At 43.2% G+C, this 23,060-nt stretch overlaps 1 protein-coding gene across 26 annotated transcripts in view; it reads left to right on the top strand.

Moving 5' to 3' along the window:
• Nucleotides 1–23,060, top strand: part of EPB41 (erythrocyte membrane protein band 4.1) — a 181,208-nt gene that overhangs the window by 12,702 nt on the left and 145,446 nt on the right. For 18 of the 26 annotated variants that reach the window (XM_061390495.1, XM_061390378.1, XM_061390369.1 and 15 more), the window contains exon 1: nucleotides 8,709–8,788. The exons of the other annotated variants lie outside the window; for them this stretch is intronic. The gene's annotated coding sequence lies outside the window, so the exon portion shown is untranslated. Of the gene's footprint in view, nucleotides 1–8,708; nucleotides 8,789–23,060 lie in introns of those variants that run through there. 26 annotated transcript variants of the gene reach the window in all.

Raw genomic sequence — 23,060 nt, 5'->3', positions numbered from 1 at the left:
TTTTGTTCCTAAGTCTGAGCTATGCAGAATTTCTAGTTGGGACTGTTTGGCTGTTGGGCCCACATGGTTATTATGTCATTATTGGTAATTAGCACTTAGGCCTAGAGGATTGAGCTTTTTGTTTCTCAGCAGAAATCACAGCAGACAGCTGTGCTGGCCAGTGGGGCCCCAGGCCTGGAGCAGCTTCCTCTATAACCCCCCACTTCCAGCTATGGGTCCATGGCTTAGAGAGACCAAGGCAGAGGTGCCCAAAGCTAAGGGCAGCTGCATAACCAGTTTAATTGCTGTCTTTTCCAAGCAGTGTTCTGGAAAGTTTCTTCTCCCTTACACCTTTGGTTCTCCATGCCTGGCTTGGTTCAGAAGGGATCCCCATGCCCCTGGAGAAGCTGGGTGTGGTTTCCAAAGGTCTAGCTCACAGGGGGATTTTCTTTAAAAAAAATTAAAAAAATTTTTTTAAAGTTCTTTTTGACTGCTCTGGGGCTTTGTTGCTACACACAGGTTTCTCTGGTTCTGGCAAGCGGGGGCTACGCTCTAGTTTCGGTGCTCAGGCTTCTCACTGCAGTGGCTTCGCCTGTTGTGAGCACAGGTTCCAGGGTGTGTGGGCTCAGTAGTGATGGCACACGGACTTGGTTGCCCTGAAGTATGTGGAATCTTCCTGGACCACGGACCAAACCCATATCCCCTGCATTGGCAGGTAGATTCCTAACCAGTGGACCACCAGCGAAGTCCCATAGAGGCATTTTCTGATGCCCAGGATTCTGGTATTATGGGTAAAGGAAATAATCCAGTGTTTAAGACTCAGGAGCCTGAGTTCAAGTCCCTGCTTAGCTGCTAGCTGAGTTGTTGGGTCCCCATAGGCTTTTTGTTAACTTTTGTGGGGCTTCAGCTTTCTCGTCCAGAGATAAACAGATAAAGACACCTACATGGCTTCACTGGGAAAGAGAGGCAGGATAGTGTAGTGGGCAAGGATAGGGTTCTAGAATCAGACATACTTGGCTTCCCCACTATACCTCTCCTTAGCTGTGTGAAAGTGAAGGTGGCTCAGTCATGTCCGACTCTGTGACCCCATGGACTATACAGTCCATGGAATTCTCCAGGCCAGAATACTGGAGTGGATAGCCTATCCCTTCTCCAGGGGATCTTCCCAACCCAGGGATCAAACCCAGGTCTCCCACATTGGGGGCAGGTTCTCTACCAGCTGAGACACAAGGGAAGCCCAAGAATACTGGAGTGGGTAGCCTATCCCTTCTCCAGGGGTCTCCCCAACCCAGGAATCAAGCCACCCAAGAATCGAACTGGGGTCTCCTGCATTGCAGGCGGATTCTTTGCGAACTGAGCTATCAGGGAAGCTTGTATGACACTAGGCAAATTGCTTCACGTCTCTGACTTCGGTTCCCAAAGCTAAAGAATGGGGTTAAAATAGTACCCACTCCATAGGGCTGTGAGAACTAAATCAGAGAATGCAGGTAAAGGATCTGGGCACACAGAGAGTGCTCTGTACACTGGTATTATTGTAATGACCATTACAGGAATGCAAACAATCTGTAAGCTGTAAGAGCACCAGCAATAAAGCCAGGCAGATGTGGGTTTGAATTCTAATTCTGACCCTTACTACCTGGGTGATCTTGGGGAAGTTTTTCACTTCTGAGACTCTTATTTCCTTATCTGTAAAATGGGCATTATAGTCATACCTTCCTCAAGAGGCTGTTGGAAAGTTCAGTGACATGTTGCATAAAAAGTACTTGGTACAATGGTTGGCACATGTCATCCCCATTTTATAGATAAGGAAGAGGAGTGGTGACTCGCCTGAACTCACATAGCATCTTAGTGGTGGAGCTATTGTTTTGTTTTTTAATAAGGATTAAATGTATATATTTAAATTTGGCTGCACCAGATCTTAGTTGTGGCATGTGGGATCTGTAGTTGCAGCATGTGGGATTTAATTCCCTGACCAGGGATCAAACCTGGGCCCTTTGTACTGGGAGTGTGGAGTCCTAGCCACTGGGCCACCAGGGAAGTCCCTGGTGGAGCCTTGATTTAAACCCAGGTCTGCCTACCTCAAAAGCCCCCGATCCTTTTACCTCTTCTTGCCATCAGCCAAATATGGGATGAGGAGGAGGATGTCTGTTCTTGGGGCTGCTGGACTCACCTCATTCATTCCATGGTCCCCAGTGCCCACACACAGGAGGTGCTCAATAAATGTCTGCGGGCTGAGGAAAGGGGGACCAGTGTGTCCTCAATTCCAGGGAGGCTTTTGCCTTGGGATTGAGAGTTTTTTCCTTGCTTGGTTGACAGCAGAATAAAATAAAAATAAACAATATAGCTCATACTCAGTGCAGATGTGGGCCTGTCATCTGAAAACCCTTTGCACCCCCTACATAATTGATCCTTCTTGCTGCACTGTGACATCCTGGATAGGCACCTCGGTTTGATTGATGTGGAAATGGGAGCCCAGAGAGGGTGTACTGGATAAATATTTGTGTCCTGTCCAAAATTCACGTTGAAGCCTTAATCCCAATGTGATGGTATTTGGAGACAGGGCCTTTGGGAGGCGATTAGGGTTAGATGAGGTCATGAGGAGGGGCCCTCATGATGAGATCAGTGTCCCTGTGAGAAGAGACACCAGCAAGCTCCCCGTCTCTCTGCCATGTGGGGGGCTGAGAAGAGGTGGCTGTCTACAAACCAGGAAGAAAGCTCTTACTGGAATCTAACCAGGGTGGCACCCTGATCTTGGACTTCAGACTCCAGAACTGTGAGAACATAAATTTCTATTGCCTAAGCCACCCAGTCTATGGCATTTTGTTAAGGCAGCCTGTGCTAAGAGAGAGGGTAAGTGACTTGCCCAGAGCCACACAGTGAACTTACTGCAGAGCTAAGGCTGGAGCTTATTTGTAGTGATTTCTCTCTTTTTTCCCCCACGGAAAAACTTCAGTCACTGGAAGGCTTAGAAATGGAGACTAGCTGAATGCAGGACAGACAGTTCAGGAACTGTCCTGCTTCAGCAACTTTGGAGGATCTTAGGGCAAGTCAAGCCTGGCCCCCAGTTCCTTCCTGCTTCATCATAGCTCCTCCTCTGCCCTCTCCCAAGGGAGGGTTGGGGCAGGCTGACTTCAGCAGGTTTAGAAGGGGCTCAGCTAGCTGGTGGCACTGAGCCTGTCCCCATGTTTCTTGGGAAACCCTCTGGGCCTGGAGGGTTCCCTGCCTGAAAGAGAGAGAATTAGTGGGTTAAGGTTGAGTGAGCTGGAAGCTTGGCTGGATCAGGGCCATTAGGCTCAGTCCAGCTGGTGAGAGAAGGGGATTGGAAGGGTCGTAGGAGGTCAGATCCCTGGGTCCCTCTTTAAATGTCCCAGGGCTCCAGTCAGAAGCAGCCGCAGCAGCCTTTCCCTGGGGTTTTGGGACAGACGTTGATGTTGCTCCTTCATCTAATTTCCAAAGTGCTTTCTTGAGAGTGACATGAAAGCCGTGTGTAGCAGAGGACAGAGGTAGAAGACAGATTTAGTTAAAGCTGTGTGACATGGCACAAATCATCTAATGTTTCTAGACTGTAGTTTCTTAGACTATAATTGAGGCTAATAACACTTTTCAGGGGTGCTATGAGGCTAAGTGCATTAATGCATATAAAGTACTCAGTATGTGCCTGGCACATAGTAAATATCTAATAAATATAATGGTCATTATTTTTAATAATAAGTTATTTCCCTTCTGGCTCAGATAGTCCTAGGTTTTATGGCTGTACAATTTATTGTGGCCTCCAACTTCGGAAGAGGAATGAGCTGGACTTATAAGAAGGAAGTGAACAGAATCTGTAGTAGGGGTCAGAAAACTTGAGTCCTGGTTTGGACTCTGCCACCCCTGTGCTGTGTGACTTCAGGCAAGCCTCTTCCAGTTTCTGGACTCCTTTTCCAAATTGTTTACATGTAGCTTGGGCTTGTTGATCTCTGAGGGCCTATCTAGTTCTACATTTTGTGAATCTGGAGGCCTAAAGAATACCTCAGTGACTGTCCACTGGAATCTCTTTTACAATTTCAATTTCCTTCCCTTTTGCCCCTTGTTTCTTGGAGTGTCTTCATAGAAGAAAGGACATAACTTGCCAACTCCAATATATGTATTTTAATCATATTTACTGTTTTTTTTTTTCTTTTACTATGCACAGAGAACTCTCTAAAACAGAGCTTAACACAGTTTTTGTAAGCAAAGTGCATTCTATCAGAGGGGTCAAAACATGCTCTGTGTTTTCAAATATGTAAGAGTATTCATTTAAGATGTTGTCTTTCATTGCATTTGCTGATTTCTTTTGCTTTTCTCTTGACAAAGGCTAGCACAGGCAGCTTTGTATGCTGTAACTAAAAAATATATATACATATGTTGCAGTCAATGCATTCTAAAAAATAATCATGGGTATAATTTAGATATAAAAAGGATATTTGTCAAGTATTAAGAGAGAAAAATGGGAAAACAGAAAAAGAGAAAGAAGAAAAAAATGAGAAAAGAAAAAAGAGAAAAAAGAAAAAAGTAAAAAGAGAGAAAAAGGGGAAATAACCTAAATGATTAACATTTAAATTTAATTAAATTATGGTACATCCACTTGAGGGCACTGTGGGTGTCATAATATATTATTAGGAGGAAAAAAAGTTGGTTCTGAAACAATACGATCTAAATTTTAAAAAAGCATTAGGCCGAACCATATGCAATTGCTAATAACTTATAAAATCAGCAATTTCATGTGACTTAATATATATATACAAAAAAGTATATGATAGGAGAGGTACTAGAAGGGAAATCTTTCACTAAGATATTGATGGAAGTTATTTCTGATTGATGACTTTATGCTGATTAAAATTTTTAAATTATTTGACTATTTTTTTGTGAACAATGCAAGTACTACTAAAAGTAATCCCCTAGAAAGGCATATCATTGTAAAAAGAGCAGTTTTTCTGCCTTGTTATAGCTTGTTTATAATTTGTGTTTAAAAGCTATAAAATGACTTAAATTCTATTATCAGGGGCCGTATGGAAAGCTCTACTCTTCATGTACTTTCGGTACCAGGGTTGGTTTTTATTCAGTAGTGACTGTTCAGAACACTTTGCTGGTGGGCCCAGCTTTTCAAAGCCTTCTTCATCTCTTGCTACCCCCATAACCAACAAATGCTTTCCATGAGCCCTATCACTGGGGCTTCAGGCCAGCTGTGTCCCTAATCCACCCACGTCCCAGATTTGGGAATGGTTCAGTCTCCAACTGTTCCCCCACCTACCCCTGCTTTCTTCCAATCTCATCTCTTCCAGGTCATCGGAGGCCCCATCTCCCCTCCCTGGCCTTCCTCAGTGGTCACCACCTAATTTCACCATTTAATTTCACCCTCTTCTGTGCAGCTGGTGTTGCTTTTTTGCTGGAGCTCAGTTTGTAATGGGGAAGGATTAGGACCCTTTCATGCCGTCTTTTTTCTTTTTCCCCTTAGTGCCCTTGACCGCTCAGGGGCTGAGAGGCGGCTTGCAGGGCCTGAAACAGGAGGGATGGTGGGGGAGGCAGCAATGGGCTCAGCTGGCAGGCGGCATAGAGATGGCCGCTAGAGACCCCGTCTTGGGGCTTGGAGCGTGGCACAGCCGCCACCCAGGTGTGAGCATAGGACAGGGAGGGAGGGAGGGAGCTGAGTTTCTTCCAAGGAAATTAGCTTCAGAGATGGTGCTTGGGACCTTTTACCCTGTACTCAAAGGCAGCCTCTGTGGGGTGAGCTGGGACCAGATGTCTGGTTTGCAGAGGCCTCTCCTGAGAGGGCAGATGGGCACAGGAGTTAGAGTAGTTTCTCTGCCTTTGATTGGGCATGATTTTTCTTCTCATTCTCTACTATGTGTTAGGCCCAGTTATGCCCAAGGATCTGGCACTTAGCCTAACAAGCTATGGTGTATACCTAACTAATTAACAAAAATCCCTCATGTGTGGATAGTACTTTACAGTTTCCAAAGCCCTTTCATCTCCAGTCTAAGAATTAAAAGCCAGGACTGGATTTAAATATTTTAAGATTCTAAAGCCTGCGCCAACAGTTTTTGATGTGGTGTCACACGGCAGTCTAAATTTGAGTGGTTTACATCTGCCTTATGTTCGGCTGTTTTCTTCTAGTCTGAGAACCCCACTTTTTTTTTTCAGGGTGATGATTATTAAATATTACCCACTCCAACCAAGCCTCTTTAAACAGAAACTATTATCCTTGCCTAGCACTTCATGGCATAGAGAATATTGGTTTTCATGAATCTGTATTTGCTGGATAACACGGGGATGGTAGTGGTGAGCTGTCTTGTGATTGATCTTCAGGATTTATCCTTCATGGCACCAGATTTCCAGGTCTGACAGGTGAAGGGGACCTCTGAGGCACATAGGTGGTAGAGCTAGAGCTCCCTGAACCTGAGGACCTGAGGCAGGGGACCAGAATATTCAAGCACAGGTGCTTCACCCTACTACACAGAATGACCTTGGCCAAGCCACCTAAGTCTCAGCTTCCTTTTATATAACATGGGATAACTCACTCACTCATTCAGCAAATATTTATTGAGTATGCACTGTTCTGGGGGATGAACAAAAAGACAAAGTCCCTGCCCTCCCAGAGCTTGTGATCTAGTGAGTCTAAACTGCAGCAATTTATTGAGAGGGACAAACAGATAAGTATACAGTAGAAAGTCAGGTAGAAGTGCCATGAAGCAAAATTAAAGCATGGCAAGGGTGTGCTGCTGCTGCTACTAAGTCACATCAGTCGTGTCTGACTCTGTGCGACCCCACAGACGGCAGCCCACCAGGCTCCTCTGTCCCTGAGATTCTCCAGGCAAGAATACTGGAGTGGGTTGCCATTTCCTTCTCCAATAAGGGTGTGTTAGTGGAGGCTGTTTTAGATAGGGTAATCAGGTGATCCTAAAGGGTCTCTTAGGATGTTTCAAACAGATAACCATGTAAAGTGCTCAGCTCAGTGCTGACAATTTAGTGCTTACCAAATATATTATTGTTATGTCAGCGAGCCCCACGCCTCTCAGTCCATATTTTAGTCTCCAAATAGCAGGAATAATTAACACTTAGGTAGATCTTACTGTGAGCTAAGCCATTTACATATTTTAACTCATTTAATTTTTACAGTAACTCTTATGAGGTAGGTAGGAGTTTGTTACTATCCCCTTTTATGGGTTGGGAACAAGCACAGAGTAGGCCAAACAATCAGGGAGACTGAGAATTGAACTCAAGTAGTCTGTTTCTTGGAGAAGGCAATGGCACCCCACTCCAGTACTCTTGCCTGGAAAATCCCATGGATGGAGGAGCCTAGTAGGCTGCAGTCCATGGGGTGGCTAAGAGTCAGACACGACTGAGCGACTTCACTTTCACTTTTCACTTTCAGGCATTGGAGAAGGAAATGGCAACCCACTCCAGTGTTCTTGCCTGGAGAATCCCAGGGATGGGGGAGCCTGGTGGGCTGCCGTCTATGGGGTCGCACAGAGTCGGACACGACTGAAGCGACTTAGCAGCAGTCTGTTTCTAGAGGCCAAGCTGAGTTGTGAGGGGTCTAGGATTAGATACAAGGAGACAGCCTAGCTGGCATATACAGGCTCCCATGTCAGATTGCCTGGCTTCTTATCCTGGCAGGTCTAAGCCTCTCTGCTTGGGTTTCTTCATCTCTAAAATGGGAATACCAGAACTCTCTTACCTCTTACCATGCTTAAAACTGAGCCTTCTTTCTGCTCGCTGGTTTAGACACCAGCCTGGCAGGGAGTGTGGAAGGTTCAAGTGGCCTCTGAAGCTAATGAAAGGAAATAACGGGCACATCAGGCAATTGTGAGAGCTATTCTAAGCTCAGCTGGAGACCAGATTTCTGAAGCTAAGTTCTCACGATTTTGAGGGTGCCACAGCAAAATTAGGAGACCCGTAAATGCAGAAGACAGCTAAAATCTTGGCGTGGCCGCAACACTCAGCATCCATTTCAGGTCTTAACACAGCTACCAGGAGAGGTAAAGTCTCATCGATTGTCAGGGTTCGAATGGCGCCTAGAGATGTCAAGTTAGTAGATGGGGAAACCGAGGCCCGGAAAAACTGAATGACTTATCCAAGGTCAGTAGGTGCATTTGGGGGACAGCCAGCGAGCGTGGTTAGCTTGGGAGCAACTTCCAAATCTCAGACCCTTATCTGGCCCTCCTTGGGGGTAAAGGGGTGGGGAGAGGAGCGGGAAAGGGCGTCACCTTCGTCTCGGGCACTAGCTACTCTGTTCCCCACGTGGGTAGCGCGGGGCCCCTGGGAACTTAAGGACCTGAGAGCCGGTTCGACCTGCGCTTGCGCACACGCGGCTAGCCCCTGGCCTTTTCCCCTTCTTTTCCCTTCCGCTCCCCTCTCTTTACCGGCCTAGGGAAGGGCGGGGGAAAACGTGAGGAGCGAGAACTCGGCCTTAGCCAATGGGCTGGCGGGCCGCGGGCCCGGCCCCCTCCTTCCCTCCGGCGCCGTCCAATAGAAATTTACTACAATGTTGTGGCGAACAGAGGGGGAGGGGCTCGCGGGGCGGGCTGGCTGCGGGCCGGGCCAGCCCTCGCCTCGCGGAGGGAAGGCGGGAGGGCGCGCGCCGGGGCCGCCCGCTCGCTCCCTTTGCTCGTTCGCTCGTTCCCTCCCTCCGGCCGGCGGGTTAGTAGTCAGTCAGTCAGTCCGCCTGCAGCCCGCAGGGCCAGCGAGCCGCAGAGGGCCGAGCCTCGGACGCCCGCGCCTTCTCCTGCCATTGTTCGTCTGGCGGCTGCGGCGGCGGGCGCGAGGAGCCCGGGCCCCAGAACCACCGGTGAGACTAGGCTGTGGCGGCGCGCGAGCGGAACTGGGGTAGGAGGGTGGGGGGCGCGGAGCTGTCCCCGAGGGGACGGTCCTGGAGGCCGCGGCGGTGCCCCTGCCTCTTTGTCTCCAGCCCCTCCGCAGGCCCGGGCCGGGGGGCGCGGGCTGCACGGCCTCCGCAAAGCCCTGTCTGCAAGCCGGCGACCGAAGGCTTGGAGCCGGGACGCGGTCGGCCTGAGGGGGAAATAAGGCCGGGGTGGCGCTGGAGGGGAGCGTTTAAAAGTTAGGCTCCGGGTGCATTTTTGACGAGGGGGCGATCGGTACCGTCTGGTCAGGCAGTCATGGTACAGTGGGCAGGAGCCCTTGAAGGAAAGCAGGTGGGGGGCGAGTTGCAGGTTTCGGGTGGTGAAGGTGTGGGGTGCAGCCGCAGAGCGATTTCTCGGTGACGAGGTAGCTGGGCGGTCTGAAGTCAGGCTCAGTTGTGAGGGGTGGAGGGAGCCTGCAAGGACTTGAAGGCCTTCCCGCCACAGATACCCATATCATTAAAAAAAAAAAAAAAATCCCCCCCCCCAACCCCAAGTCTCTATGCTTTCCCACTGAGTCTTCCCGGGTCCCAGAGACCAAGGGGTTAAACCGACTCTCCCAGCTTCGTGACCTCCTTTTTCAGTTTGTGCATCTGTCGGCTTGGACGTATTTCCTCCTGCTCGCTGGGCTGCCTTTACCTGTGGAGAGGGTAGTATCTGGGCTTGTCCACCGAGATGTATCGCCAGGCTGTTATTCCTGGTGGGGGTTTGCCAAAACAGGTTTGTTCTTCCCAGAAACCAGCGTTCTCTTGAGAGTGAAAGTGATCTCACGTGAAACAAATTGCCGAGGGATTGATTTCTGGCCACATGAATAGCGACTCTCATCCTGTTTTTTTCTCTAGCTGTACCCAACCGTAAATGACTAGTCTGTGGAGACTTGTCGTTTTTTGGCATGTATTGCTGATTAGGAGTTAGTTTTTTTCTTTTTAAGAGATGCCGAGCTTTGCTTTTCTTTTTTTTTTAGTAGTCTGTGTGATTTCACAGCTGCTATTCTGTTCTGTTTTTAGGGAAGATTGGAAGAAATGGTGATGTCTTCTATCTTGGATATTATTATAGTGAGGATGTACACTGTACCCAGTGCTGTTAATATAATTCTCATCTCAGTTTTGTTATGCAGCATTAACTCTTACTTTTTAGGGAAACTTGACATACTCTTCATTTTCCTGCTCTGTAAGTTGGAAACAATAAATTCTTTGCTAGCTGACCAATTTTGGCTATATAAAATAGTTTCTTGAGGTGTTATTAATATAATCCATGTGGAGTACATAACAATATATGGTACACAATAAGCTCTCAATAAATGACAGATTAAAAAGTGAATATAAACACTGAGCATCACATTGCCTTGATATCAAGGTGCTAATTCAGAATGCGTTCTACAGCAAGATTATAATTAAGGTAAAGATAAGCATTATTTATATCCCTGGGGAAACTGAAGTATGGTATATCTTTGTTACTATTAAAAGTGAACTTACCTGCAGCATGCTAACCTTCTGATTCCTCTTTCTTCTAGAACAAAACTATACTTTTTTCCCCTTGTATAATTGAATTCAGGCTTAGAAATATCAATAAATGATCTGACTCTTTAGACTTCATCAAAATTCTCCCAACATTTATACCAGTGTTTTATAACCAAATGTCTTTTAGGTATGTCTGTACATAGTGTGGCCCTGGTCTACCTTTCTACCTTTATTCTCTTTATTACTTGTATTTTCCAGTCAAAAAGAACTAACTACTCAGTAATAACCCATGCTTTCTCATTTGTACCTTTGGCCATGAGCTTCCATCTGTGCTTGTCGTTTATCAGTATATTCCTTCTGTTTTCAGTTCTCTTTAAGAATGTTCCATATTAATAATTTGAAGTGTGGGGGAAATGTCCCTTTGTGAAAGGGACTTGATGGAACTTTTGGTTTTGTTTTGAGTTTTCTTTGAGCTTCATTAATATGGCCAGCTGGTTGAATTTGAAGTGGTGTTTGTTAAAAGGATTAGGTCCTAAATGCCCCATCAGTATGCGCAACCCTTGTGGTAGAAGGTGGCTGGTGGTAGATTAAGAAAACCTCTTAGGGTTCCATTCTGCCCAGAGCTAAGAACTCCACCAGTTGACTGGTTGGACACTTGAAAACTCTGGCTGTCAACAAACAGACTAAACTAATAGAAGAAAGTTTTATCTCTTAAGTGGGCTTCTCTACATCTCTTCCGTTTCTTGGTGGTCTAAGAGCTGACATTTCCTTAATGTTTGTTAAACACTCAAATCATATTTATTGTGTCGAAGTAGTAGATATGGTATGGAGAAGAAAATGGCACCCCACTCCAGTGTTCTTGCCTGGAGAATCCCAGGGACAGAGGCACCTAATGGGCTGCCCTCTATGGAGTCGCACAGAATCGGACACGACTGAAGCGACTTAGCAGCAGCAGCAGCAGTAGATATGGTAAACAAGCCTATATTTTAAAGTAAGCTTGTGTGCCTGCTCAGTTGATTCAGTTGTGTCTGACTCTTTGCAACCCCATGGAGCCCACCAGGCTCCTCTTTCTATGGGGTTTCTCCAGAATAGTAGAGTAGGTTGCTATTTCCTTCTTCTCCAGGGGACCTTCCTGACCCAGGGATTGTCTCCTGCTTTGGCAGGTGGGTTCTTTACCACTAGCGCCACCTGAGAAGCCTTAATAAAGTAGTTCTGTTCAGTCGCTCAGTCGTGTCTGACTCTTTGTGACCCCGTGGACTGCAGCACACCAGGCCTCCCTGTCCATCACCAACTCCTGGAATTTACTCAAACTCATGTCCATTGAGTCGGTGATGCTATCTAACCACCTCATGCTCTGTTGTCCCCTTCTCCTCCTGCCTTCAATCTTTCCCAGCATCAGAGTCTTTTCAAATAAGTCAGTTCTTTACATCAGGTGGCCAAAGTATTGGAGTTTCAGTTTCAACGTCAGTCCTTCCAAAGAATATTCAGGACTGATTTCCTTTAGAATGGACTGGTTAGATCTCCTTGCAGTCCAAGGGACTTACAAAGTAGGCTTATCATCAATATAATATATAAAATAATGTGATATGATAATTTATATATAAACAGAATAGCACACAAATCTTCCTCTTTTCATTTTAAAGGTACTTGTATCTCCTTTTTCTTTTTAGAAACATTTCTAAGCTAATATCTAAATTAAAAAATGATTTTAAATGATTCCTGCCTCTAAAAAAAATAGTTGTGGCATTTTGTTGAGATATGACCTATGTGTTTTTCCTGTTTTTCTCTTTTGTCAGGTTTGCACCTCACATTTAGAATTCAGCAGTGTGTTGTTTTGTATGCAGCTTGACTTTAACATTTTTGGAAACTACAGAGCCAGCCTTCCATTTCATTCCTTAGCTTATGGACTTCATTTTAAACAGATTCATTTTATGGGAGATAGTGTGCTTACAGTGTTGTTTGGTTTCCTAAAAAAAAAGCTTTGGAGTTAAGCTTGTCAGAAGAGTTCCCTACAAGTCACAGGATTCTTGAATTCTCTAGGTACTTTGATATGCTTATCAGTAGATTGTGATTTAAAATACGAAGTTTGTGATTTGTGACGTGAGTGATAGGGCTTGCTTATATTGTTTTCTGAATGTCCAAATCTAATTTAATATTGGTGATCCGGTTTTATAACTTGGGAATGTTGGCAGCTATCAGGGGCTGAATGTGGTTCTGAAATCAAGAGGTGCATACGTTAGATCACAATCTGTTTCCTTATTATCTAAGAAGATCAGAGCAAATGCTGCCAGTGTATTTTTCCAAAAGTCCCATCAAATTTGTGATTGGTCACATGCCTATTCAGATACAGATTCATTGCTACCTCTAAAGGATTTTTTTTTTCCACCTACTGCTTAAGCTTAGAATCATCTAATTTTATTTGTGAGCTAAACAAGAATAATTCTAGCAAGTTTTTTTCTTATGAACAACTTTGCTTTCTTTCTCTGAATAAAGCCCCCGAAGATTAAATTTTAAAAAATTTTTAAAGGGCCCTCTGAATTGATAAGTTACGAGTCTTATTTATGTAGAGAATCTAGAAGTACTGGAAGGTAATTGGTTCATTGTGTTTGTAATAGCTTTTAGTTAGAGAAGAGCCAGATTCTAAATAGAATGTTAAGTTTTGTTGTTTAAGTTTGTCGGTACGTCACTGGTGACTCTTTATGAGTGGCTTCAGAATGTGTGCAGGAAATGCACTGTAACAATCTGCCTGGTATGCACACTGCATTAGATCAGTATTTTGATTTACTACGCTCTGTTTTGATTTACTGTGCTGTTATTTAATGAATACACAGGGAGAAGGATAAAAGAGGTATAGCAGTAAACACTATTCAGAAATTGGAGGTGTTGGAAAAGAGAACTTTGATGTTTTGAGTGCCGGTCTTAGAATTACTTCCTCACTGACACTACTTCAAATGTTGGTTTTAGGGAAGTTATAGTGGGAAAATCTGATTATGATAAAAGTCTGTTTACACTTATTTTTGCTAATTATTTTTATTTAAGTGGGATTGTACCCACCTTGAAGTATTTGAAAATAAATTGACTACTTTTTGAACTTTAAAGAAAAGCAACGTTCCATGGTTGTGGCCAGAACAATTCAAGGAATGACTTGGAGAGACTTTAATATACCCTACCTCCTAATTTTCATCAGTTTCCCCCAAGTCACCCTAAGTAAGTATGCCCCCCTAAAAAAGTCCTTTCCCAAGAGAAATTCCAGAGCCATTCTGGTATCATGTTTATTGTTTATTTCATTCTTTGTTGTTTTATTATTGTATTTATTAAGACCAGTCCTGATTCTGCAGGTACCTCTTGATTATCTCCAACCTAAATCCATGTGGATTAAATGGTGATTTGTGTATTGGATTGCCGTTCTCTTCCTTCCATGGTTGAGGGTTCTTTTGGTCGTTTCCTCCCAATTAATCTAGGCTGTCTTCTTTCCCACCTCTCAGGGCAACGTCTGCTTATAGAAATTAACGTTGTTTCTGAACTGTGTAGAGTAGAGCTTGGATAGGGATAGTGTAATCTTGGCAGAGTGGGGAGGAAGAGGCAAGATTATCTGATAAAATAGAAACTGTGATTAAATATAATGATAAAATTGGAAGAAGCAACAGATGCTCTATTTATATTATCTAATTCTGTTCTATCTACATTCAATGTATGTCCATAATTCTGCATTGTAGTTGATCCTTAATGCAGGGGTTAGGGGTGCTAACGTTCTGCACAGTTGGAAATCCATGTGTAACTTATAGTCGAACCTCTGTATGTGTGGTTCTTCCTTGTATGTGATTCTGCCTCTGAGGATTCAACCAACCTTGGATGATGTAGTACTGTAGAGTTCACGCATGAAAAAATCTAAGTATGAGTGAACTCACACAGTTCAAACCCCTGTTATTCAAGGATTAGCTGTATTATCTAAAAATATTATCTATTAATAGGGACAGGAACACCTCAATTTCTTTTGGAACTAGGTGGAAATAATAAGATAAAAAATTGGGAATAGTATATATTCCTATAGTTTATTGTGATTTATAAATGTAATCTGTCTCTCCTTGTGTCTTCCATCCCCTATAAAAATCCAAATAAACTTTTTGGTAGGCCCTTTATTCGTCTGAATTGTAACATTGGACACAGTATAGACTAAGGTTTAGTTACTTTCTGCCTTAATAGTCACTCAGACACTTTAATATTATATTTTGATAGCATCACCATTATAAAGTTATAAAAGTTTTAAGTGAGAAATTCTGTGATTTAACAACAATACAGCATAGCAGTATTTTGAATTGGTTGCATTTAAGCCTGTTACCCAAAACTGTAACAAAATGTATACTTTTGCTAATTTGTGACTAGGGAGTACTATGCCAAAGTTCAGTTGTGATTGTGTTTCAGCTATTAATACTTGTGTAAATTAATAACACTATTATAATCATTTTAATGCAATGGGATTTTAACAGTACATCATCTTACAAAGAAATGCTATTTTAATTTATATGTCAGGCATGTATTTCAGTTAACCAGTTTGAAATTCTACATATATTCAAGTTAAAAGCGTTTCACCTTGATAATACACTTGGTACAGATTTTTGAAATTCATTTCCCCTGGTTGTTTTGACCATATGGACACAGGCAGAACTGTCAAGAGCTCCAAGGATTTAAGCTCTCAAATTTTACCTGCCAACCATTTCATCATGTAGTGGAGACACATAGAAGGCAGCTTAAAGTGAAGGCTCTTTGTTGTTTTTTTTTTGCTACCACCCACTTGCAATTTCTTGCCCTTTTGTGATTTTTAATGATTCAGAGAATCGACACTGTTGCTAACTTACTACCTGCAGAGTCCTGCGAATCTTGATGGTATTACATAACTATATAAACCTTTTGCATGGTGTCATATGATGTTGTATTGTATATATGTCCTCCCACACGTGTGTCTTTAGAGTAATTTCTTTCCATCTGGTGTTGGAAACAAGCTCTTTGTGAGGTTATTTTTAAATCTTCAAGCTTTCTGGCATCCTCAACACTTGAAATAACACAATTGCTTTTGAAGGCAAGAAAATTCACACAGTATATTTAGTGCTTTTTTCCAGTGAAAATGTGAATAGTATTTTATTTTAAAAAATCATATCTTGCATTCCAAACAGGCAAAATATGTGCTTTATGTTTAGATCATCTCAAGATAGTTTTGTTAGTAGGAAATAATCACTCAGTTGTTGCCAAGTAGATAAAGTAAAGGAGAAGTGGGGTTAAAGGAAAAGGATGCCAAGAATAAGAGAACTGTTAGAAGAAAGAGGTTTCAAAGGTATTTTGTTCTCTGAGAGTTTATTGATATCCTTTTCTGAGCTCTTGTGGCATTTGTTACAAACCCGATTTGTCACGTGTTGCTTTGTATTGCACTTGAAACTGGTGCTTCCCAGTAAGACTGTCAGCTTCTGGAGAGCAGAGGGTCAGTATCCTGTCTTTCACTGCCCTCCTCAGCCCCCCAGACACAGACACTGCTTAGAACGGTAGTTAGATACATAACACTGGGGACATCCTAGACATGTAGAAGTGTAGTGAGAATGTGAATTCGAGCATAATTGAGATTTAAGACCGCGTTATGAATCTGACTGCTTCTGATTCCCTTTCTGTATGTGTGTTTTCTTGGAAAGTAAGCTGCAGATATGAAAATTTACCCCTAAAAGACTTCATTATGCATCTTCTAAGAATAAAGACTTTATTCTACATAATCACAGTACCATAATCGCACCTAAGAAAATGAACAATATTTACATAATAACAATCAATATCCAATCCATTTTTAAAAAGATGTATCTCATCTACTCAGAAAGAGTCATCCAATAGTATCTTTTTTCTCCAGATGCTATTTTTGTTGACATCTCTTTGCTAGTTGTATTATCTCTAACATGACTGTTAAGGTACACTGGTTAACTAGAAATGTTTAATAGTTAATGTACTCCCTTTGGTGTTTTATAAGATTGAAAAAACTAGCATTGGGGCGATGATTGCATAATGACCATAGCATCATATTTAAATGCATATCTTAAAGGATATACCGGGTTTCCAAAGGTCAAGGTGTTTTTTTGTTTTGTTTTCATTCATGCAACAAAGATTTAGTGTGGTTCTGTTTCCTGGGGATACAGCAGTGAACAAACTCCCAGCCCACCTGAGATTCACATCTGGTCTAATTTGAAATTCTACTGCACAGTTGAGGATATCCACTGATGAGGATAAAAGCTAGTCTTCCAAAGGGCAGGGTGTTTTTGGATTTTTGTTATCTGTACTAGGGTAAGCAGCCTTTAAGATGGCCCAGTGATTCCTGTCTCCTGGTATTTATGCCTTGCGTAATCCCTTCCCTTTGAGTGTGCCCTGGACCTGGTGACTTACTTCTGATGAATAGAATATAGCACAGTGGTGGGATGTCACTTCCAAGATTAGGTTACAAAAGGCTGTGGTTTCTCCCTCGGGCTCTCTCATCTCTCATCTCTGGCTCTGTTCCTGTCACTCGGATCACCAGCTGCTATATCCTAAGAACATTCAGGCAGCCTATGGAGAGGCCCACATGGTGAGAAACCAAGTCTGTTAGTAACTACCATGAAAGTGAGCTTGGAAGCAGATTCTTCCGGCAGAGTTGAGCTTTGAGAGGAGCGTAAACCTGGTTGACAGCTTGACTGCAACTTCACCAGAGACCCTGAATCAAAGGTGTCGGACTAAGCCATGCGCTTGAATTCTTGATCCATAGAAATGGAGACAATAAATGTTTATGTTTTAAATCACCAAATTTCAGAGGTAATTTGTTATATGACAGGAGACAACTAATACATCTATGCGTGCTCAGTCGTGTCCAACTCTTTGCAACCCCAAGGACTGTAGCCTGCCAGGCTCCTCTATCCATGGGATTTCCCAGGCAAGAATACTAGAGTGGGTTGCTGCTTCCTCCTCCAGGGGATCTTCCTGACTCAGGAATCAAACCTGTATCTCCTACATTTCCTGCATTGCAGGTGAATTCTTTACCCACTGAGCCCTTGGGAAAGCCCCAATACATCTACCATTTATTAATTTAATAGAAATTTATGAATCATCTGCTATTTACTAGGTCCTATCCTAAGCACACTGGGACATAACAGTGAAGAAAGTAGATTAGAAATGTCTGTTCTTGTGGAGTTTACATTTAGTGGGAGAGGACAAATAACAAAGTATACAAATCAGGGATAAAATGTAAGGTTTTAGTGAGGATCAGAGAAAGCAGAACAAGGGAGTGAAGAGGGAGGGAAGTGGGGTGGATATTTTAGGTACAGTGGTCAGAAACAACCTCTCTGGTAAGGTAACTTTTGAGCAGAGTCCTGAATGGTATCTGGAGAAGAGCATTCCAGGCGCAACAGGTGCAAAGGTGAAGGATGTTTGGTGTGTTTGAGAAGCATTAAGTAAGCCAGCATGGCAAGATCAAGATCATCTAGGAGCAAATGGTAGGAGCTGAGTTCAGAGAGGCTGCCAGTGGGAGGAACAGTTGGTGTGGTGCCCTGGTGGCTATGCTACAGACTGCACTTTTTTCTGAGATGAGAATTTTTGCAAGGGTTTTGAGCAGAGGAGTGGCATGATCATTTAATTAATATGTATTAATTGGTTGTCTGGGCTTCCCAGGTGGCTCAGTGGTAAAGAATCTGTCTGCCAGTGCAGGAGATGCAGGAGATGTGGGTTCAGCCCCTGGGTCTGGAAGATCCCCTGGAGAAGGAAGTGGCAACCCACTCCAGTATTCTTGGTGGAAAATCCCGTAGACAGAGGAGCCTGGCAGGCTATAGTCCATGGGGTCACAAAGAGTTGGACACAACTGAGCGATTGGGCACACACACCCAATTGATTATCTATAATGAGCAGGACCTTGTGGGTGTATGTGATCACAAAAATGTAGAAGACATGACTTCTTTCCTAAGGAAGTTTAGTGATCCAGTATTAGAAACGCCTGGGCAGGTCTTCACTGGTGGTCCAGTAGCTAAGACTCTGTGCTCCCAATGCAGGAGGCCCGGGTTCGATCCCTGGTCAGGGAACTAGATCCCACATGCCACAACTAAGAGTTCTCATGCCTCAACCAAAAATCCTGCATGCTGCAGCTAAGACCTGGCACAGTCACATTAATTAATTAATTAAAAAAATGACTGAGTGTATGCCTAAAGCTTAGGAATAGAGGCATTAGGTCCAAAAGACATATGGTTATGGGAAGAGCATGGAGTATAACCTGGGTTAACGTTCTGCCTCTTTGTTTTAACACCTTCAGCCACAATTTACTGGGGCATTGTATGTGCTTGATAAAGTAATAATGCTAGTATTTAATGATGACTTATTATGAGCCGTGCTCTGGACTGTGTTCTTTATAGGGATGACATAGGTATTGAAGGTTTGAGCCTGAGGGCTTGAATGCCTGGTTTTAATTTCTTGGTGTGTCACTTTTAAACTGGTGGTGACCTTGGGCAAGTTACTTCTGTACCTCGGTTTGCTCATTGTATAACCTGTGGATGATAAAAAATACCTTTTAAGGTTGTTATGATGATTAAATGAGTTAATATATGCGAGGTATGTGGGACAGTGTCTGGCACCAGATAAATGTTAGCCATTATTTTTACATTTAAGCCTCACCACAGCCCTGTGAAGTAGGTGTGAGTCATCCCATTTTATATTTTAAGTAGCAGGTTAAAAGTTAAGTAACTTGTCCAAAGTTTTATAATTAGCAAGTGAAAATTGGCCTCAAAGTCGAATTCTTAACTCCCTGAGCAGGGATCAAACTTATGCCCCGTGCAGTGGTTAAGACCACTGGACCTCCAAGGGAAGACCCCCAGATTCCTTACTGCTGCTGCTTTACTTAGTACAACCACAAACTTGTTAGGAGAGATGCAGGCTTTCTGTCTGAGATGATTTCTTAATGATGTGATCTTGTGAAAGTACTTTACTATGCCTCAGTTTACTCTTCTATAAAATAAGGATGATACATTACACAGAATACATAATAATGACAGAAACAAACCTTGCAGTGTGCCCGTCATCTACAGGTAATCAGTGAACGTTAGTTCCCTTTTACCCTTGATAAAATCTGACTTGTGAACGGGGGGAAAATAATCTTTGGTTAAGAAGAAGAATTTTTATATCTTGCCCCTTACGTTTTCCATACTTCAATTGGGCATCTATGGTGCTCAGTTGGTAAAGAATCTGCCTGCAGTGCTGGAGACCTGGGTTTGATCCCTGGATCAGGAAGGTCCCCTGGAGCAGGAAATGGCAACCCACTCCAATATTCTTGCCTGGAGAATCCCATGGATAGAGGAGGCTGGTGGGCTACAGTTCATGGGGTTGCAAAGAGTCGGACATGACTGAGGAATTAACACTTCCACTTTCTTTCAAATACAATATAGCTCTTTAGAAACATATATGGTTTTGTCTACCTTTGGATTTGATTCAGACCTACGCTGTAAGAGTTTTAAGCTTGCGTGTGAGTTTTCTAAAGACCCATTTCACAGCACCTCTGGCTTCAGAGCTTCATTTCCGGGTTGGTAGGACGCAGACATGTGGTTGATGTCCCCATTGTTGCTTTTATCTTTCACAGCAGATGTGAAAGTAAACATACGAGGTTGAAAAACAGGAAGAGGTCTGGCTGGTGTTCGTTGGGAGGGTGTTTTTGCAGGGGAACTGTACACAAGCCACCTGAAATTTGAAGTGCCTTGAATCTTTCTGACTTTTAGAAGATACAAAAGATGTTCTACCTTATTGCTGTAGACTAATAAAACAGTAAATGATTGTGCAGTTAATGAATTCGTGAATTTGTGTTTCTGTGTTTAAACATATTGGAGAAGTGAGATAATGTGTTCCTCTTTTTGTTTGAAACAGAGGACTGATCAATAGCTTTATAGTCAGCCCCATTCAGTTTTTTTTCACTTGCGGAGTATTTTTTCAAGAAGGAGATATAGAGTTTTTGTCATCGTTGCTGTTGGGTATCTGTTCTAATGTCATCACACTTTAACTTCTTTAAAATCCAAAACTTGAGACGGCATTTTTCTACTATGCTCTTTGTTCTTAAGGAAAGGAATTAACACATGTTAAATGTTAGCTGTATAGTAGGTACTGCTCTTCATATATGCTAAGTGCATACATTACTATTAACTATTTCCATTTTTGACATTCAGTCTGCAATGAGTTGTTTTCATTGCTTTGGAGAAATCTCTCCCTCTTTCCCTTTTTCTCCTCCTTCCCTTTCCTCTCTGCTTCCCTTCCTCCTCCTCCTAAATCATTCTCTCCCATATTTTTGCTGAACAGTTTTCTGTTAATACTATTTCGGAGGCAGTGTGATATAGCAGCCAGTAACAATATGGATTTTGGAATCAGATAGACCTGAGTTTACAGTTAGGCTGTTTTGATAGAAAAAAACTACTTTCTCTCTTAGTAAATAAGAGCCAGGCTCCTCCAGAGTTGGCTTTTGAAGGAGATTCTGCACATGGGGTGGGATAATTGGAGCTCCCAGCAAGGACTTTTGTTCCTAAAGGTTCAGCTTTCCCTGGGGAATCCTTTGCTGGCCTCAGGGAGTGTTGCTTTCTTTTTAATTTTCAGCCCCAGAGGTGAGTCTTCTCTTAATACTCTTGTAGTACACAGCTGAGACCAGGCTGGAACATTTAGGGCTTTGCTAAAGGCTGCTGCTGCTGCTGCTAAGTCGCTTCAGTCGTGTCCGACTCTGTGCGACCCCATAGATGGCCTCCTACCAGGCTCCTCTGTCCAGGAGATACAAAAGAGAAATGAGCACTGAGTTACTGGAATGTTTCTGTATAATCTGTTTCACAAGATAAAACTCCTCTTTAATTGGTGGTTTTCTTTTGGGATGCCTCGCCTTTTAACTGCAACGCACATGTCTGCCTTCCCATGGCAGAAGCTGTCTTAACTAATATTTCTACCTGAGAGTGCCTACAGCATATACAGAGTGCTCTACCCAGGGAAGGCCAAGAGGTGAAAAGGGGTTCTCTGTTTTGCCAGCCTTTGGTTATATTTGAGAGAGGAGCCACTTCTTGCTTGTGATCAACACTAGGTGTATACAACCCTTAAGGGAGACCACTGTTACTCATAGCTTAATAATTAGCATTCGTAGGAAAAAGAAAGACAGTAGAGGAGTTTGGGAATAGAGGTGGGAGGGAGAGCTTCTTTTTGACCATTTATCTCAGATAATATAATCTCTGATTGTAACTCAGAAATTTGGCACAAAATAGCTCTCAGTAAGTATTCCCTCCCCATGTTTTGATTCTTAACATCGTTGGATGCCTAAGGAGCTATCCTTTGCGTTTGTTGTAATTTTATCTCAGGGTTTGCTTGAAGAGATCCTAGTCCTTAATCAGGTCCAGAGTTGGGCTGAGCACAGTGGCAATAAATGTAACTTGTTGTGATCCAGATGGAACACCGGGTGCTCTGAGCAGTCTAAGTGTAAATGTTAAAGGAAGTGTCTCTGGTATCACAGACTATTATTTCCAGAGGGGGACATATAACTAGGCTATTGATACAAGGCCTGGCTTGTTTTAATATAGAAAAAGTACAACAGAGTCAAAGACCTTTGGAGTCACAAACTTGCTTTATAATCCTGGCTCTGATACTGTTTAGCTGTGTATGGCAATGGCGCCCCACTCCAGTACTCTCGCCTGGAAAATCCCATGGATGGAGGAGCCTCGTAGGCTGCAGTCCATGGAGTCGTGAAGAGTCGGACACGACTGTGCGACTTCACTTTCACTTTTCACTTTCATGCATTGGAGAAGGAAATGGCAACCCACTGCAGTGTTCTTGCCTGGAGAATCCCAGGGACGGGGGAGCCTGGTGGGCTGCCGTCTATGGGGTCGCACAGAGTCGGATACAACTAAAGTGACTTAGCAGCAGCAGCAGCAGCAGCAGCTGTGTATAAGTAACTTAGCCTCCCTATTTTTCAGTCTCTCTTTGTTAAATTTATATAAAGTTTAACATGACCTGCCTTTTAGAACTGCTGAAAAGACGCAATAATACATAATATGGTGGCACTAGTGGTAAAGAAGCCACCTGCTGATACAGGAGACACAAGAGACACAGGTTCAATCCTTGGGTCAGGAAGATCCCCTGGAGTAGGAAATGGTAACCCACTCTAGTATTCTTGCCTGGAAAATTCTGTGGACAGAGGAGCCTGGTGGGCTATAGTCCACGGGGCAGCAAAGAGTTGGACACAACTGAGCACGTGCACACACACACACACACCTGGTGCCAGGACACAGTGGGCACTTAATGAATAAAAAATAATTATGGTTTTCAGTGACATTTCTGTAAAATCCATCTTCTCTGATTTATACATCTTCTGACCTTGTTATTTTTGATAGCTTTATTGAGATATAATTAACAATATACTCATTTAAATATACAATTCAGTGTTTTCTAGTGTGTGCAGCTGTCACCTCAATCTAATTTTAGGTTATTTTTCTCCCCCAAGAAAGAACTCCGTACCCATTGGCAGTCAATACCCATTCCCCAACCTGTAATAATCCTAGCACTAGGCACCACTAACTACTTTGTGTCTCTGTAAATTGGTCTGTTCTGAACTTTTCTTGTAAATGGAATCATGCAATATCTGGCCTTTTGTGGTTAGCATCTTTCAGTTAGCATAGCATTTTTAGGGTTTGTCTGTGCAGTAGTGTATCAGTAGCTCATACCTTTTAATTGCTGAGTAATATTCCATTGT

This window comes from Bos javanicus, chromosome 2 (genome assembly GCF_032452875.1).
Source record: "Bos javanicus breed banteng chromosome 2, ARS-OSU_banteng_1.0, whole genome shotgun sequence".
NCBI classification, from domain to species: domain Eukaryota; kingdom Metazoa; phylum Chordata; class Mammalia; order Artiodactyla; family Bovidae; genus Bos; species Bos javanicus.
This window is presented reverse-complemented; position numbering and strand designations above follow the sequence as displayed.